The sequence below is a fragment of the Orcinus orca genome, chromosome 12, assembly GCF_937001465.1.
Source record: "Orcinus orca chromosome 12, mOrcOrc1.1, whole genome shotgun sequence".
Taxonomy (NCBI): domain Eukaryota; kingdom Metazoa; phylum Chordata; class Mammalia; order Artiodactyla; family Delphinidae; genus Orcinus; species Orcinus orca.
The window spans coordinates 50,853,262-50,869,060 of NC_064570.1; the positions used below are offsets into that span (position 1 = coordinate 50,853,262).

Sequence of the window (15,799 nt, forward strand, 5' to 3'; positions counted from 1 at the left end):
AATGAACACCTTCTGTAACAAGGAAAATAACAACAATAGCCATAATAATGAGAAAAGCAAAATAAGCACATGTAAGTGCATTTTTCTTTCTTAGAGATTTATTTTTGTTTGATGAATCGGACACTGGTCAGGGAGAGAGGAAAATGCTGGGGGCCCCGCAGGGAAAGGGGCACCCAGAGGTGGGGCTTCTGCATCCTGCGTGGACAAGTTTGGTGTTAGGGTCGGTTGGTTGGTTTAATCGGCTGCTGGAAGTTTTCCTTTTGTTCACTTTTATAAATCTCTCCCCAGACTTGCGAGCTTCCCCTCCCTCCCGCCCCCTTCCCTTGCTCCCCAATTTCATTTTTAAAAAGCGAGCTCGCTCGCCAGGTGTGTCCCCAAGCTCTCACAGCTCTAATAAATAAGGAGCACCTGTAAAACAGTAGCTTGACTTGTTAAGTGACTCTGTACAAAGGAGGATATAGAAATACAGTATGTACACCGCATCCACGGCCCCGTGGTGCTTCAAGGCCAGCGTGACTCTGTCTTGGCCTCGCCTGCCCACCACACCCCACCGCCCCGCTGCTGCTGGCTCAGCGGCCTGTGGGCGGGGGCACCTGGACCCCTCCAGAGGGAACAATTGCTTTATTGGAGTTAGTAAACAGATACACTGAATCACAAGGTGATTTGATTTTTTTTTTTTTTTTAGTTTTCTTCTTTTTTTTGTTTTTTTTTCTTCTTTTTTCTTTTTTTTTTTTTTTCTGTACTCATCAGAATGGGATACTCCACGACTGTCTCACCAACTCAGTGCCAGTACACATGCTCTAGAGGACTTCTGGACTCGCAGCTACAACTGTACAAGTGCACACAAGAAAATCTACCCTGTTATCCTCCACCCACTGATTGAGGATCGAATTGCACATTTCTCTTAACCATGACAGGAGAAAGCAAACAGTGAAACAGAATCATGGGCGAGCTTTCTCACTTTCCCTCCTGTTTTCATTGGTTTGTCCATACCATTCTAATTATCATGAAAGGGCTCTGCGTATAGAGAGATTGCTTCACTGACTTCCTGGATCACCGAAAGCCATCAGGGTTGAAATTTCATCCAAGTCTTTCGTGACGCCCAGCAAATATTCCCCCTCGGATTATTTTACACCTTGAGGGCATTTTGGTCTTCAGTTCAACACTCTTGCTCTGTTCCCAAATGGGGCGCTATTTAAGGGAATTTAAGGAGAAAGCTGAGAAGAATAAACATTTACCGAGTTCTCTTGGCATTCAGTCTCTGAAAAACCACAGTATAAACTATTCATGCTGCTTCTTACATCTGTCAGATCGAAAATTAAAAGCCATAAAAGTGTAACACTGAAAATATGGCATTAAAAAGGATAAAGGTGGCCTTTGTAAAAATAACAAGAAAAGTATATTAGCCAATAAAATATTTTAACTCTTCATTTAAAAGTGCATCCTAGGCAGGACAGAGATGAATCTGAAGCATTGGGACTCCAGTATGATCCCTCTCCGCCGTCAAAACGTGAACAGTATAGGTCCAAAACCGTACAATGCAAATCACAATTCTTCGTGTAGCAGCAAAACCACAGCAGTTTTTAAAAAGATTAAAAAACGATTTTTGTTTTCAAATCTGTATCATCTTCCAGCCTCACCCTCTGAGCCTTGAAGATGAGGCAGGGAGAATACCTACATTGGTCCTTGTGGCTTGTTGGTGTTTTGTCGTTTTTTTTTTGTTTTTGTTTTTGTTTCTTCTTTTAAACCAGGGGCAAAATCCCTAAGTTCCTCTGGGGAGAAGCAGAGATGGTGGCAGCAGGAAGGCTGGGCCCGCTTGGTGGGTCCAAGACGTGCTGGCTTCTCTGGGCTAGAGGCCACCGAGGGAGGGCTGCTTCCTCTGAGATGCTTAATGACAGGAAGCGGCTTTATTTGCTTGAGTTTTAGCCAGAGGGGGTGGTGAGCTGACCAGCTGGTGTCACTGGATGGCGAGACATGGTTTGCTCTGCGCCCTCTCTCCATGCAAGGTACCCTGTGAGTGAGCGTTCCTAGAAAAAGAGGAAAAGGGGTTTGTTAGAATCCACTAGACCAAACTACCCCCCACCCCCCAGGCTGGGGAGAACCCGGGCATGAGTCAGAGCAGCACACTCTCCAGCTGTCAGGTCAGACTTACAACAAGGCCCCAGAACTGGGGCGGCGCAGCCTGATTTCCACACAACTTTCATTCACGGTTCTGCGCAGGATCAGCCCTGCCAGCTTTGTGTGAGGAAATGAAACTCGAGTCGCTTTTTGGAAGACCATAATGAGCATGGAGCACCACGCCCTCACCCAAAGACTGCAGCAGCATCCTTTGCAACCCAGCAACATTCACTCTCCACGTTACTGCACGCTTAACTGGCAGGAGGTCTTTGGAGTTGCCCAAGGGCATCCCAAAGCCAGGCAAGGTCATCGGGGGACCCTGGTGTTGCAGACCTCAAGCCTGTACCCCGTGTAACAGCCCTAGTGTCTGCTGCAAAGGAGGAAGGCCATGAGATGGAGTTTTTAGCATGGAAAAATTCCTGGGGCACAGAGACCACTCTTCAGAGGTTTCCTACAGGGGCGACTGAGCTGGAAGAAGAGCCCCTCTCTGTGGGTCTTGCCTGAGAAAGGTGAGCCGCTCACATCGCTTCACATCCAGACCAAGCATAGGACTGGGATCCCAGGGCAGAAGGTCTGAATAGGACTGTTGGGCTCTGCCTCTCTTATCCTTACTGGCTTATTTCATTTGCTACCAGTACCTTGGCTTGAAACCTCCTAAGGACCCTCCATCACCCCCAGGAAGCAGCCATTCAGAAGGCGTCCAACTAAACTGTGAAGTCCCTGAGGTCTGGGGCTGTGTCTGTTTTGCTCAAATCCCTACACCCGGGGACAAATGTGTTCAGCTCAACACACATTTGTCAAATGAATGAGAATCAAACAGCTCTTGTCCCCCATGTCCCAAAACGGTACTTTTTTTTTTCCTGCCAATAAATGGGGATGTCAGATATGTGAATGGGAAAATTTGGCTAACGTGAGGTGGTGGGAGAGGACTTGTAAACATCTTTACAGCTGTTGAGATTATTCCTAGACCAGTGAAGAAATAATTTCAGGTGATAGAATGTAGAACTGGAAGGGACCCCAGAGATAATATACACAGTTTCCCGCATTTTATAGACGAAGAAACGGAGGCCACAAAGAGCACTGGAGTGTTCAGAGTGTCTGTGGCGGGAATTTAGCACAAGCGCGAGGAGGTCAAAATGCCCATTGGGAGGACGAGGTCCAAGCTTGTGCTTTGAACCCTGCTATCCAAATACTGGTGTTAATGGTAACCATAATAATGATCAGCCAAAAACAAGGTTTGAAAATCTGAATGTGCATGACAGGAAATGCCTGAGTTCCCCAAATCACATTAAATCACCAGATCTGTGTGCATTTAATATGTATATTAAATAACCAAAGTGAAAATGCAAAACACCACAAATATGCAATGGGAGTGGAATTACAAGGTCATGGAAACCTTTTCATTTGGCATGGTCAGATTTGGAAATGTGGCTATTTCTCTCAGGATAAAGAGCTCACTTTAATTTCTTTCTTTTCTTCCTCTTCTTTCTTTCTCTCTTTCTCTCCTTCCTTCCTCTTTCTCTCTCTTTCTTTTTTCCTTCCTTCCTTCCTTCCTCCCTCCCTCCCTCCCTCTCTTCCTTTCTTTCCTTCTTTCTTTCTAAGACATAATGGTGAGAAGAGGTACAGAAACAAAAACACCAGGAGCCACCAACAAATGAGAAGTCACAAAGGATTGGGAAGAGGCCTTGGAAACGGACCCAAGTGGATCCTGAGACATACTGTAGCTGCTTCTGGGCGGGATTTACTTTTGTTTAGGAAGCACAGCCTGGAACTTGCTTTGGAGGGAGGGAAACCATCCCTACCTCTGGGCTTGGGACTAAGAGTGACCAAATCTTGTAGTCAGAGAGGAGCTCTGAATCCTTCTTTAAAAAAGGAAAAGGAAAAGAAACGGTGTTTAATGGTTTCTTCCAGTGACTGAGAAACGCCACCATTTTGAATTACTCACTCAAGAACGCTGCGACTGCTTTTTCAAGGGTGTAAATTGTTTCTTTAACGTAATCATGAATCCCCCAAAGAGGACTATTTCTCAAATAAGTTTCCTTACATTGAAATCGCCTTTGGACAAAGGCCAAACATGGACAGCATCAGCCTACTTAGAGAAAATCTCAAGGCTTTCATAAGGGACTAGGAAAACGGGATTATAATGAGAGCCATTCTGGAACCTTAACTACAGCGTTTGCCATCCCAAACACTCTAATAATCATTATTATTCTCTGGTATCTATTATTGTCTGGTAAATAATATGTGTTTTCCCCCAAAGTTCTACCGGGTGCAGCTGCACCGCACTCTATTGTTTGCAGCCCCACTCCTGCTGCCTGGAAAGCCTCCTCACGCCAAGCTTATTTCAAGAGAATGGCAAAGGGAGGATCTGTGCTGCTTCCTTCCCTCTCACCGCGCACTTGCCGTGTCTGGGACACCCACCCAGGCCAGATGGTGGCAGTGCAAGTCCCTCTCGGCGGATAACGTTTGAGGAGGGGGTAAACTGAAGGCCCCCTCCTCTGTCCTCCTGACTCTGGCTGGTTCAGGGCAGCCCCCATGTTGGCGACACAGGAATCAATGAAAATGAAGAACCAAGCTTGGGCATCACTTTCCTGACAGTTATTTGTTTGCAAGGTGTGAAACTCAAAAGTGGGGAGGAAGTGACCTTGGAGTTTTAGAAAGTGATCATGGCAGGAAGTTCCAGAGCCCAAGTCCGTTCCGACTCAGCCCCTGCTAAGCAGAGGTGTCTTATAGAACAGTCGGTCCTCTCCGTCTAAATTTCTTGATCTGAGTAAAGGGGAAATTTCTACAATATGTGAGACAGAGACGCAGGTTACAGCATGAACCCTATGTAGCCGTATGACCTTGGACCTATTCCTTAACCTCTCCAAGCCTGGATTCTTCCTCTGTGAAATGAAGGCATGGGTGAGATTTTCTATTACATCTTCCATCTCTCATATTCTGGGATTATAGGATCTTTGGACCAAAGCCATCATCAGGTATGGTGGTACACAGTTATCCATGTATAAGAAAGACTATTCATTTCTCTATCCTGAAGTCCCAAGTTTCAGAAAGAGTCTCCTTCTTTCTATTAATCACATACACACACTCTCACCTCCGGCAGAGGTTTCTGGAGTGTTCCTTAATGCAGGGGGTTCTGGGGAAGTGGTTCTACCTGTGCCTCACATTCGGGTTTTCCTCTGAATTGGGGTTTGTCTGAAGGCAGGACAACCCAGGGCCCTGCCATGCGGAACATCACACACACACACACACACACACACACACACACACACACACACACACATCCCATTCCGTGGGCCACGCTGCACCGTGTATGAAGACCAGCTCCACAGTGCGTGGTCTCCAGCAGGCATGTACGGTCAGCGTCTGCAGAACTCCAGGCCCAGCTGCCCCTTCTGGCCAGAAGAATAAAGTCTCTCCCTCATGGACTCAGCTGCACACCAAGTGCCCTGAACAAGCCTCTGACCACCGGCAATTTCCCTTTCCATCAGGAAAGCATTGCTAAGAATGTGACTGAGTTACTTCTCCTTTATCACATAAACGTTGTCAGAGTGTCATAGAGAACAAAAATAGGCCTGAGTACTAATAACTTCTTTCAGTGTTGATACTGTCAACATACCATCATCCTCACCTTTTCTTCTTTGACCTTTACAGCCTAAGATGTATGCAGGTTGCATTTAAAAGGAAAAATTTCCAGGCAACCACTCCCAAAAGTAAATGTGTATCCAAAGAAACTGTCTTATTCTACATCCCATCATAGTCCCTCCATGGCACAAGATTTCACCTCCACCAGGCAGCCTGCCTCCATTAATCTAATCTGTTTTCTGAACTTTTATTCTTCTTTGCTTCCTCAAATACCCCTGTCATTAGCATAATCAAAATCCAGTAGGTCTGTCCTGTCTTACCTGTCTAGAAGGCAAGCTCTCCAGGTCCATCATATTTATTCCCCAGAGTCCAAAATCCCGTGGCATCAACCCTATAATGTACAAGAGGTGCCCGCTGCCAGGCCGGCTTGCCTTTGTCCAGTTACCCCAGCCCTGCCCGTGATGCCACTCGGGCACATCGGCCCATCACTTATCACGGTTAAATACAGCTATTACGTGCTGGCTTCGGCCACGCTGTTTATCTGGGACAATAATGAGTCCCTGAGGACTGGATTGCTCTCAGGTAGCCACAGCTATTCTGGGACGCTCACAAGGGTAGAACCCCGTGGTCAATGAACAGAGCCGCCTGCACCAGCTGATAAGGCTGGGTGTGATGCCAGACAGTGGTCTCTGCACCAAGCCCATCCCGGAAAGGGCTACGGCTTGCTGAGGTTTTGCCAAAAAATGGCTCCCTCTCTCCTCCATCGACCATCGCTTCATGAAGAGTTCTGAAATGGCTTTTACCAAGTTGGAAACCGTTTTCATTTACGAAGTGGATGGTATCTCTTTTCTTATAGCTTGCTAACTGATGAAAGTAATTTAAAAACATCGCTTCTCTAGCACGATTGCTATGGGAAATAACCCATGGTGAGGAGAGGGGAGTAGGGCCAAGGGTGAGCTCCAGCACCACTGAGCTGCCCACGGCCTGGCTCTGATAAGCTAAGGCTCAAATTTTTTAAAAGAAAGAAAATTAAACCAAACATGAGGCCTTGCTTTTCTTTTTTATAATTTTCCCCTTTAGCAATATCTCTTATTTTACTCTTTAATCAATAAAAATCCCAACCATACAAGACCCCCTACTGAGATAACTCCATCTTTAATTTTTTGTTTTACAAATTTAAATTTCGGTTTTCTTTGCTTAGCTGGTTCTAAGAGTTAAATGGGCAGAGAGACCTGTTTATTCATATGAGTGGCCAGGGCTATCTTGCTGACCTCTACAAGATCTTGGGGGGGACAAAGAACCCTGAGCCACAGAACCCCCTCTTGTGCACTTGCAAAAGCCTTTATCTTCACCCTGGACAACGGATCTCTTCAGCCACCTCAAATCTTTTTTTAAAACCTGGGAGTTTAAGCTAAACAAATTACCCTGTCTCTGGTCCTTTTCTAAAAGCAGGCAGGGATTCATGACTAACTGCACACATTTTTACAAATGCACTGGAGCAAGTGGCTGCATGCATTCGTGAAAGAGAAAAATAAAATGAAGAATTACATGATATAGCTAATGTTTTACAAGAAATTTTGAATAAGAGCCTCAAGCCCTATGCCGCCTGGATTTCAAGACCAAGCACTTCCTATTATGGTTTGGGAAAGCTGCAGTGTTTTCAAAGAAAGTTACATTTACTGAGCACTTAATGTCAAATACTGCGCTAGGCACTTTTATATATTTATTTCAATTAAAAACAAATATATTTTATATACTTATTTCATTGACACAACAATGCTACGAAGTATTTATTACTGTCTCCATTTTACAGATGAGGAAACTTTCCCAAGAAGGTTAAGAAACTTACTTGCTCAAGCTCACCAGCTAGAAAGGGGCCAAGCTGGATTGAAGTCCAGCTCCTACAACCTCAAAGTCCATGCTCGCCTCGGAGTGCTATCCCCTAGGGTTTCACCTCTCCCCTTCCTCACTCTGACAAGCAGGGGTCACAATGTCAAAGTTGGCAGGGGCCTTAGAGACAAAACTCCGAGAAACTATTTGCTAAGAAATAATAATTGCATTTTCATTCAAGTCCTATCCAATACACAAACTAGCTGATGCCGGTTCTTGTGCCTTCCAAAAATTCTGCCTTGGACACAAAAGTAGATGTTTATTGTACTAAGATTGAGTCTGTTATTTATTTATATAATCTGAACACAGGCAGTCTAAGTTAAAAAAAAAAAAAAAGGAAAGAAAAGAAAAGAAAAAAAAGAACCTAGAGAAAAGAGCAGCTTTACATGGCAAGTAGCTATTGTCTATGGATCAACAGACTTTAAGATTTTAGGCTAGGTCTGGAAAAGAGGTCTGACACTTTACAACCAGCCTTTTAGCAGAAAGAGAGAGGGAGAAAGAGAGAGAGAAAGAAGGGCTTCCTTTCACGGAAACTTCGTGTAAAAAATTAGAGCAAGCATGCTGATTCCCTGCTACCCCCCTCTAACAGCCAAGGAGATGGAGCGTGTGCTTAATAATTGCTTTTCTGCAACCCTTCCACCCTTCCACCCCAGATGTTCAGGTACAACCTATTTCCTCTCTGAAATCAGCTGCCCGGTGTGAGGCAGTGATGCCGTGGGTAGCAAACGTATGACTCTGGTCCTTGGCACAGGGCGTGTAACTCAAGCAGCTCTGGTCGTATCCCGTGTCCCACTGAGGGGAAAGGCAGATGAGGACTCAGGTTCTAATCCTGGCTGCGCCACTCTGTGACCTTGAGCGTTTACTCTGTTTGTCCCAGTCCCTACTTATAAAAGTGGAACCAGACATCTTAGGAGAATTTCTAGAATCATTTCCCTAACCTCCGAGGTTGACAGCATCGAAATGTTTCGTTACCTCCCATTACACGTTGAGGGAAGACGTTCTGGGTTGCAGGGGCTACCATTACAATTCTTATGAGCACCTAGTATATATATGCCAGGTGGGCATTTTCCTTCTGTTATTTACACTGGAGCCTGATAACGCTATGAAGTATGGGTTATTATCTTCATTTTTTTTTGTATGTAAGACATGCTCGGTGGTTTTGCAGGAAGATTCTGGAGCCAGGCTGCCAGTCAGATCCCAGCACTGCCATTTACTGGCCAGTGACTCTGGGTAGGATATGCAACCACTCTCTGCCTCAGTTTCTTCATCTATAAAATGGGTTTAATAATGGTAGCCCAGAGGGTTGTTGTGGGCATGTAACATCTGGAACACTGCTTACATATAGAGAGTGCTCAATAAACATTAGCCGTTACAATTATTAAATGAGAAAAAGTAGGCATAAAGAGGTTATAAAACTGGTCCAAACTCACAGCTGGTTTTCAGATCCAAGCAGACCTCACTCCAGCCCTGGACTCCTCTCCCAGGCATTGTAGCCTAATAGGACAGTAACTCCATTTCCTGGGCACCTCTACCTATGTTTTCTTATCTGCTCCTCCCAGCAGTGTTATGACCTTGAGACTGAGGCTTGGGGAGGTAAAGTCGCTTCCTCCTTCGCTTACTAATTGGCTCTGCTGGGATTTGAACCCAGGCTGGCCCAACCCCAAAGCAGAAGTCTGTATCCACTAAACCACACCGCTGCCTTCCTTCACTACCAGGAGCCCACTGTCACCACATGTGGAAGCTTCAGAAGATGTACGACCTGGGAAGTTACAAAAGATGAAAGGACATTTCCAAAAGTTGCCACACCACTTTAAACGTGCCTGCCAGCCCTGGGAGGATCTGATTCAGCTTCTGTGAAGGTGTCTGAGGTTGAGCAAAGCCACGCAAGCCTTGTGGCTGCTCTTCATTCCAGGGACCGAGCTTTGGGCATCACTAGGGCCACCGTCCAGGCTCCACGTCCATCCTCAGGGAAGTCCTCTGCTAGGAGAGCCGCTGCCTGCCTTGTGCACCCATTGGGCGACCGACGGCCTGCACCACGCCCTGCCCCACTGGCCTAAGGCTCAGAGCAGCTGGGCAGTCAGAAGGGTGGAGCCCCTATTTCCACGGCAAACTGGGGCCCGGCCAGCATCCCCCTTGACTGAACTTTGGAATGTTGTGAGGTTTCCTTCCACTGTGTGCTATGAAACCTCTTAGGTCTGCTCTGGGCACAAAGAAAAGAGCTCATCCTCCCCTTGCATTGCCACAATGGCTTTACACGCGTAAAACATAGATGTGGCAGCTCTTGCGGCTCACACTGCAGCGATAACATCCCGCAGTGTTTAGAATCCACTGCTGGTAACAAGCCTGTCATCAGAATTCAGTGATCAGCTCAGCGATGCTAGTCTTTCTCTTGCTTCCTTTTCAGTGCACAAACAGCTGCTGAAGTAATTTTCCTCAAACACATATTTCCTCCTGTCACTCCTCTGCTCGAGGTCGTGGTGACATTGCCTAACGTACAGAGTACAAGTGCTACAACCTCCCGCTCCACTGCCCACCTGCTCTCCTCCACCCTCCACCCCCTCTCCGTCTGCAGCCAAGCCCTTCACTCCAGCCGAGCGAAGGGCAAGGTCATCCCTCACGCGACTTCCTCTTCTCCGCACCTGTGGCTCTTGTCATCCTACTGCCTCTTTTATTCCTCCACTCCCGACTGCAAGTTCAAGGCCCTCCCCAGTTTTAGAACCTAACTCCAAACTCACCTGCTGTATGGAACCCTAACCTGGTAACTCCATTAACTAGACCTCTCCTGACACTCTTCTCGTTCATTCACTCAATAAATACTCATGTGCCCATCCTGCCAGCCACAAGCTAGGTAATCAGTTACAACAATGTGTGAACTGCCCCCATTCACACCAAAGCCCTCACCAAAGCCCCCTGTCTACAGTGTCATATCTGTTTGCAGGTCCTGCATAATGCTTGTAATAGTAGCCTTGGTTACTTCTTGCCTCACTCAGGTTATTAGCTCCTCAAAACAAGTCTAATAAGACTCCTGCCACTGCCTCTCCCACTTTTTTTCTTTTCCGTCCCTCCCTCCCTCCTTCCTTCCTTCCTTTCTTTCTTCCTTCCGTCTCTTAATAACAGTGTCCCTGCATGGAGTCAGTATTCAATACAGTTAGTTGAAAATGGATGTGTTTTCCCCTCTAGGGAAATAAATGAAGACTATCTTTGAACCATAAATAAGTGAAAGGGGACTGCCTCCCTCTGTTCGGATATGATTAAAAGTTTATTAACTTTCATGGGTCGTAATATATTAATTAAGTATAAATTAACCATTCTAAATATAAGATTTTTTTTTAAAAGTTACTATCCCTGTGCATCACACACACACACACACACACACACACACACACACACACACTCACACACAGAGCTGAGACACAGAACAAGTTGATCGGAGGATCAGACAGTGGGAGGTGCTATCAAAATCAGAACCCTGAACGAGTGACCACTCAGCTTCATTTGCAAGGTCATAAGGTTTTTCCACAAAAAATTTTTCATAGTTTTTCAACTAGTATTTGGGATTCAAGTTGCTCAGACCTTGGTGGATATGAAAATAGACCTTCAGTCCCATGTTTACGATGTCACCGTATTAAATGAGAGGAATGGAGGGACCTGGATATATTTTTGGTTTGGCAAATTGTAAAACTATTTTTTTTCAAACATTTGGGTTTGGCTAAAACCAAAACTTATTTTGCCAAGCACTTTGGCCTTAATTTTTAAACCCATGTGTATTTTAAAAGAAATTCAATCTATATGTTTCTGACTCATTTACACTTAACTCATGAAAATGCTGTTTGGTAAGAGCTATTAGATGTCCAAGCAAGTTTATGAGCCCTTTTAAGCCTTCTTTTCCTCGTTCTTGCCAGAAAGTTGTATTTTGCCAGCCATAAAGAGTGTGAGCCCCAGAGGCCTGTGGTCAGTTTGAAATTTATAACCTCTGAAACTTAAATGGATTCTGACTTGGAAAAAGGTTTTTTTCGCTCTCCTCTTTTTCATATTAAGTGCTCAAACAGGCTACTTATGATAAAGATGGGATCCTGTGTCTCAGTTTCCAAGATGGCTGAGGGTGAATGGTGAAGAATTCCATCTAACCACCAATAAACCGCCTCTAAGACATTTTGGAGGAACAATACGACACTTTAAGTTCCTCTGGACACAGATCCAACACTCTAGTGGAAAGTTTTACTAATTACTCTTAGGATAAGAAAAAGAGGTAGGAATCAACATGATTCAAGTTGAACATTTTACCTTTGGGGGACTTGGTAATTCTTTAAAAAATCACAGACAACCAATCCTGTTTATGACTTCTTATACATTTAAAAAATAAGCTGAATCTACTAAAAACGACATTTGAATTAAAACCAGAAAAGCAGGAAGAACGTGCATGCATGCTGCAGTGACTTCACCCTGTATCTACTGGACGCTCAGATGATGCTCAGATACCACTCAATTACAGTATTCTAGTGGGAGAAAGCTTTTGGATAAAGTACTTAAAAATGGCTTATAAATATTTAAAGTATAAGCATCTAACAAATCATAATGACAAAGTTTTACATTTAACCACATGTGCTCCAAATATCTTGAAATTACTCTAAATAGGGGTTTAAAATATCAAAAGGGCTTGTTGATGGGATGCAGAACTTTGCAGAGAAACTTAAACCTGATCATTCTTGCTCTCACAACACCCAATAGGCACAATTTTTAAAGTGTGCGTGTATAGATTTCCTTAGAAAAAGATCATGCTACGGTCTGAATTTCCAAAACAAGAGTTGAAGGATGAAATATAGGGTTTCCCCTTCTCTCACCAAATGCAACTTAGCCACTTTGCTTCTAGATAATTTGTTATTGTAGGTTGGCTCAAATTTAAGACAGTAACATCTTAGAAACAGTTGGAGAACGAAGCCAGCTGCAAGGAGGATATCATTACAAATTGAGACACATGTTATATGGGAATACCATTCATTTTCAATACCAAAAACATGTCTGGGGAAATAAGCCATGCAAATGAGGGAGAGATATGCTTTTTAATTGCATTTTTTGGACATTAGGTCAATGTTTCATATCCAACGGGTCCATAATGTATGTTTCTCCCTTCTGTTCTTCTGTCGCATTCTTACTTCCCTTTTTACCCAAAACAAAACACAGCTTGCTATCGAAGAAAGACAACAAAGCAGAGGTTCAAAGGGGGAACTGATGAGACAGCCAGCGTTGCAGCCAACTGTCTGGATGGAATGAGGCCGGGGAGTGCCGGACAGCTTTGATTGACCCAGTCCTGACCCCACGCCCACGTGGAAAGGCAGTTCTGCTCTCGTGTTCCCTTCTCTCTATTCAGACTTGTGTGTTTGGTAAAATTGCACAAGCATGTTGTTGCTTATGGCCACAGCTCAGTCCTAGGAGCTCAGAGTTAAGGGATATCAGGAGCTACTTGAATGGTGTCAATTTAAGAATGTTTAGTACACTCAGGAGCTTTTTTTTTTTTTGCGGTACGCGCGCCTCTCACTGTTGTGGCTTCTCCCGTTGCGGAGCACAGGCTCCGGACGCGCAGGCTCAGCGGCCATGGCTCACGGGCCCAGCCGCTCCGCGGCAATGTGGGCTCTTCCCGGACCGGGGCACGAACCCGTGTCCCCTGCATCGGCAGGCGGACTCTCAACCACTGCGCCACCAGGGAAGCCCCACTCAGGAGCTTTCTAAAGCACAAAAGATGCTTTAAAAGTTTTGTTCTCATTGTCCTTTGCTTTTGCTCCGGTCATTTTCACTAGAATCTTTTAAATGACCCCCTTGAAATAATTTGTGTGTGTGCATCTCCCCTCCTTGCTGATGCCTGCACATTCTCAACCCTGACCCCACCCTACTTTTTTCTCAAGCAGAATGCTGTGGAAATCCGTAAATCTAGAGAAGAGCTCTCCGTGGTTAGTATTGCAAGCTGGCATCTGAGATGGCATTTACTCCTTTTCCGTGAGAATGGGACCCTGTTAGATGATGCCAGTGCTAAATTGTTTATCTTTTAAACTAATTTATTTGTTTCTCTGAAATGAATTCCTTTTATGTTTTTGAGGCATTTGTAAAAAAAAAAAAAGTTTACACATGCAGAATGCATTGCCTTAACATGCAGCCATGTATATTTAAACCAGCAACTGAAGGACACAAAATAATTCTGGGTGGGATAGGGTGAAGGAAAACAGAATGGCCACCCTCTGTCCCTTTGACACAATCTCTTCAACAAGAGAGTCTGGAAAAGGCAGAGTGTTGGTGGTGGATGGTGTTCTACTACATGAGGTAAGTGCTCCAGGCTGCAGTGGATTTTGGTCCTCAAACACCTCTGCCCCTGTGTGATGCTTGTCTGCATGAAGGTAGGTGTAAATGATTGAACCAGGATGCCCAGGAAGTCGCTCGAGCCAGCAAGGGAGTGATTCATTGGAAACCAGACAGGGAACTTATTTCTAGTGCCCTCCTAGGCAATGGCTTGTTAGTAGCTGGTTGAATGCTTTCACCTTTCCAAGCACACCCTCTCCAGGTGAAGAAGCATGCTAGGGAGCTAGGGGGCTTGGTAGAGCTCCAAGACATGGCCATGCTAATGCCCTGGTGTTTACTGATCTGTCCACTTCTCCGACTCAAGCCATTCTCCTCCCTTGGCCTCAACAGCAGGGTAGAAGGTTTTCCACTGAAGGACAGCATCTGCCTGTACAGCACAAACTTTGGAAGTCCAAGTGCTGGGGAAGTGTCTAGTTTGTTTCTTTCCTTGCTTCCCCTTTCTTCTTTCCCATAGGCACTCACAAGTTATAGTAACTTGAAGAAAAGTCTATCACCCTTTGCATTTTGTCACTAAGGCAATCTTATTGAGGCAAGGGTCCACAGCAAAAATTGTTAAAAATAAATTCCAAGTTTTAAGGGAAACTTACAATTAATTCAGCTTCCTCAGAGTATCAAGAAAAATTTCTGCTCAGGTATTGCTTGGTGATAATATAAAATAATCTTTCAGAGATGTAAGGCATACTTTTCCTGTAGCCAAAATCTATGGACTGCTCCTCCCAAGAAAACACCTCCGTGCACAAGCACATAAAGCTTTCCACAAAATTCCAGAGGGAATAGCTGAAGGCTATGCATGGACAAGTCTATGGAGACCAGCTCCGGGGAGCTGACACACAGATCGGGAGGTCTGTAGATCAGGGCCAGGACTCGCGCTGCACTGCCTGACCCTGAGGATCGTCGCTAAAGCTCGCGCACTAAGCACTTCTCTTCCCTCACCCTAGCCCCAGCCCTGCTGAAGATGGAAGGCTATGGCTACATCTGAAAGAACTAAATACCCGGTCACATATGTCATTTCCTATCCCATCATAATCTGATTGAAATAATATCTAAAGCCAGGTGCCTGCACATTAAAACCCTCCTTCAACCCCCTTCTCCTAAAGGTTAAAAGAGACCTGGCAACACTGAACGAGATGTGTCTAAGGCCAACCTTGACACTGTTCATCCAGAAAATTCTCCTCTATGAGTCTCAAATGATCACAGCAAGCACTCTCTCAGGTTCTCACCACTCACACGTGCGCATGACGCAGACCTGGCCGTTCCTCACTGCTGGCTCTCTGAATAACCTATACCTAGAGCTGGGCAGCCATCTGCATCCTGACAGACGGGCAGAACTTGAACATCAGGGATTACGTCACCAATGAACGTTTCCAATAACCAAGTATTAGAACATTAAAAATCTCAAGTCTGGCAGAGATCTGAGCACACCCTACTTGTACTGATTTCCTCCTCTCAGTCACAGTTTTTCCTCTTTTCCTTGCTTTCGTAGTCGGCACCCACAATCACATTTCAACTGCCTGGACTTGACTTTGCAGGCAGCCAATCCTCTCAAACTTCTCAGCTGGAGAAACCAAACTGGCAAAAAGTTACCTGCCACCTCCACCCTTGCGGCTTTCCTAATGAGGCGAGTCCCCTGCCCCCTTCTTGAAATAGTCCTTTTGGGATTGTGGCTCCGTGGCCAGACTAATAATTAAACTCTAAACTCCAAAAAGTCAAAGCTACAGCCCCCCTTCTTCAGCTCTCCCAGAGAAAACAGAAAGTGGAAGGAACTCTTGCTGTTGAGGCTAGGGGAGCATCTCGGAATGGGGGCCGGGGACAAGACTGTTGGATTTTCTTTCTGGTTTTAAAAACATGTAAGAAATTT

The 15,799-nt window shown here is 45.1% G+C and overlaps 1 protein-coding gene across 3 annotated transcripts in view; it reads right to left on the bottom strand.

Annotated features, from left to right (window-relative positions):
- Positions 1 to 662: 662 nt before the first annotated feature.
- Positions 663 to 15,799, bottom strand: part of SOBP (sine oculis binding protein homolog) — a 159,341-nt gene continuing 144,204 nt past the window's right edge. For all 3 annotated transcript variants that reach the window (XM_033418731.2, XM_004264758.3, XM_033418730.2), the window contains one exon: positions 663 to 2,027. The gene's annotated coding sequence lies outside the window, so the exon portion shown is untranslated. The remainder of the gene's footprint in view (positions 2,028 to 15,799) is intronic.